We start from the raw sequence: 3,952 nt of genomic DNA, 5'->3' as shown, positions 1-3,952 counted from the left end.
ATTAATGAATTATTGCCCAGGAGTCTGTGTGTCCACATAGCATAGTGTGTTTTGGCAGAAAACAATTTAGATCCCTTAAATTGTAAATCTTCTATTGTATCATGCAGCAATTTTGAAATGCCAGAAGACTGCAGCCAGGTAGAGCGCCGCATGGAGACTGCAGTGGCCACAGAAAGCGAAGTGCTATCAAAGGCATCTATTGCTGCCGGAAGAGATGTACAAGCTGTAAGATGACCCACAGAAACCAAAAGCCAGAAACTGTCTTTATATTCTTCTGGCAACTTATCAGCAAAGTTAAGATTTATTTTGACAAGAGCCTGACTGTATTTTGAAAAAAGTGTGATAATTGGTGGCTCTCATTTGAAGTGTGGCAGTAGAACAAACCTTATGCCTATATAAATCCAATCTCAAATTTCTTATCCTTGGGAGTGGCCTTAATTTGGGATTGATGAGATTGCTTATTAGTAGCTGTGACCACTAAGGAGTCAGGAAGGGTAATGAAATAGCCAAAATCTTGTTGAGGGACTGGATATCGTCTGCATGCTTGTTTAGCTGTAAGAGGTATAGAGGGGACTGCCTGAGTCTTCATTGGCTCTAGCAAGTTCTTACTGATAGGAAGGGCAACGCTTCCTGGAGAAAGAGTCCGTACAATACCCAGAAGGCTGTGCAGATTCTCCACCTGCACCCCTATAGAAGTAGTCTTCCTCCTCCTGAGGTCCTGGAAAACTCAAATCATTGAGTGGGGTGTCAGCTCTAGATTAACTGCTTTGTTCCATGAAGATGAAGAAATGGAGGGGGAGAGAATATCTAGTGTTTCCTCCAACAATTCTCCCTTCTCCATGGGATCCAGCACAGCAGGTTGATGTATGGTAGCAGGATGCTGAGAAGACTCATACTAAGAAAGCAGGAGAACTTCCTCCTAGACAGTGAACGAGACAGAGATCTAGAATCTCTTGGGACAGCCCAAGACCAGTAAGGCCATGGAGGATATGGTACAGACTGTCATCCAGGGCAGGGGACCCCAAGCTGGAGTCTCTCTGTAGGGAAACCAGTCCTGGTGTTTAGGACTGGTAGTGGAAGACCTGTAAGGTGATCTGAAAGAAGTCCAAAGATGAAACATAAGTCCCTTCAGAAAAGGAACAGTTCTCAATGGAATTCTAGGTGGTCTGGGTATCAAACACACGAGACTCCAAATGTCGATGAATTGATGGCGCCGGCATAACCACAGAGGACATTTATGGTGCTGGGTGCACTGACAGCACTGGGAGTATCGTTGAAGTCAGATGTTACAATGGTGCCTAATGTGTCGATAGTGGAGCAAACACTGAAGTTGGCTGCAGCAAATGAGCATCAGGTAAGGAAAGACAAAAGCTCTCTTGCCAACAAGAAGGCACCTCAGGTAAGTGTATTGGCACTGATGGTGGCAGTGGAGCCAAGCACACAATCAGCCAAGGGTAAAAAGGACCCAGAATGGGTGAAAACACAGGTCTCAGTAGTCCAGAAAGGACTGGTGAGCACCTAGATGTGTGAGGTCTCAAACTGGAGGACTTACCAGAAGGTTTTCTGGGAGAAAACCAAAATTTACAGGTTTCGTTAGTCAGAATATTTGGAACATTTCGAAGCTGACACAGAAGACGAAGCATGCTAGATTTAGAGTTCCCTGTGTCACAATTGGGGCCCAACTCAGGTGCAAGTCACATTGCCTTTTTCATAAAGTGAATCTTAAGATAACAGTCTGTTTTTTAGTCCTGGTGGGGAAGGAAGTACAAATAGAGCATCCCTATCTCACCAAGATGGATCAAACTTTTCTTGTGCCTATCTGTGACAGAGAAAACAGCCCAGCATGTGGCACATTGTTTAAAACCCTAGGACTTTTTCCATAATAAATTCCTCCAGGAAACTATTAAACTTTAATAACTATTTGAACTACTAAATACTAACTATACCTATATATACTAAAGCTATGGAATGCTGGCTAACAGACGCAAATGCTACATGGAGCTCCCATTGTCTCCACAGGCAATTAGAAGGAACTGACAGAAGCGGCAAATATGTCCCTTTTATGCCCTGGCCTGAGAGTAGAGAGCAGGGTCACATGCACCACCTAGTGGTACTGCTGGCAAAAGTCTCTGACTTAGTGCACTGTCACAAATACACCCATCTACAGTGTAGTATGTATGCACACAATCACTTGAAGGAGAACAATAAGATTTCTTTTGTGTAACCACTGTTTACATATACACAACATTGCATTTGCAACTCAAGTTAACTTCAGATTCTCCCTAATGCCAAGAGCTAAGAACCCCTTCCCACCACTACTTCCAACAGTGCCAATATTTAAACTAAGATGAAGTTTTAGTCTGAATACATTATAGAGTAGTGAATGTTTAGATAAATACAGAATGACCTAAGTTACATACACCAATACTAGTGCCAGCCACGATTAACCATACATGTATTCTTAACCATTTTAACTCAAGCAGCGTCAGACCTTGCAAGTAGTTTACTTCTGCTAGATCAAACTGTCACCTACCAAACAGGATATATAAGAGAGTGAGCCTATAATTAAAGCAAGGTCTTTGTGCGCAAGCAGAAACATTGCTTATCAATTGAAAAAGACATAGCAAAGGAAATTTAGACAAGCCCTGCTTTATATGGGGGCATGCTTCACATTTATTATCCAATCACAGAAGGAAATAGAATGAGAAGTGGGAGAAATGTTGTGTGCTAGGAATTTTGTTAAAATATGCAAGTGTGCTAGTGCCCTCATTTAGAATAGGATTTCCATGTACACAACAGCACATATCTAAAGGCAATAATGTTCTAACATTCTAGTGTAAAGAAAACACACTAACACATACTGAATTCTTTATTATGTGTTAAAGGCAGCATGTTTTGTCTCCACTGGAATCATTTTAAATGTGCTGCCATCACGTCTTTAAATCCTAGTCTAGACAAGGCCAATGAGGGGATCAGATAAGAGTAACATTACTTGAGGTATTTAAATTTGGGAGTGTGGGAACATGGCAAAATACAGCCAAGTATGGAGGGTTTTACCGCTCAAAATAAATACCTCTTATGTCTGTGGTGTTCAGGGGGCTGTTAACTGCATTACTAACTGCAAAAACAGCTAATGTATCTTAGGAGAAAGAATACGAAAAAGTTATTCAGACAATCCCACCTTTCAACCGATTAACATCAGTCTGCTTTTGTCACATGAAGCTGTCTTAATAACTTTATCCATTCACTTGATTGGCTACATACAAATAATTTAAAAGATAAATTACAGACTTGTGTGATCTCTTACAGGATTACAGACTTGTGTGACCTCTTCCCCCAATGTTCAGTCATCCCTAATTATAATTATGTAATTAAATAATTATATTACTATGCACAATTATGAAAAAAGCAGCAACTCTACTAAATTAAAATCTTTCAGAATAAAAATATGGATTTTATCCAAGAACATCCCAATAGGAGGAGAAATCTTTCTGCTACTTGTCATTGCATTTCCTGCCATGGCATATTGTAAATTTCGGTACTAACAGAATGATTAAAAAAAAAGCTTAACATCAATAGATTTTTTTCAACATCCAAGTTAAACCCAGTCTTCTTTAACTGCCAAAAAATGCAGTGTATATCCAGTATCCGTTATAAAGCAAACCCATGGCTGGAAATAATAAATGCTGTTCAGGCTGCAAGAGTTAAGGGGCACGAAAATATCACTTTCAAGCTAAAGTAGTAATGTAACTTCCACTGTGAGAGGTCATTTGTATCCATATTAAATATTTCTCTGCTCCGGATGCTGAGAAAGTCCACTGCAATTCCCTCTATATATCAAGATCACACTTACTCATTCTTTACCAAGAAGAAAACCCTCAGATATGAATTTGAAACTTTATTTCAGGGATCTATTGAGGGAACTCGGAAAGGAACAGAAGGAATATAGATG

Source organism: Trachemys scripta, chromosome 1 (assembly GCF_013100865.1).
Source record: "Trachemys scripta elegans isolate TJP31775 chromosome 1, CAS_Tse_1.0, whole genome shotgun sequence".
Taxonomy (NCBI): domain Eukaryota; kingdom Metazoa; phylum Chordata; order Testudines; family Emydidae; genus Trachemys; species Trachemys scripta.
Note: the sequence above shows the minus strand (reverse complement) of the source record.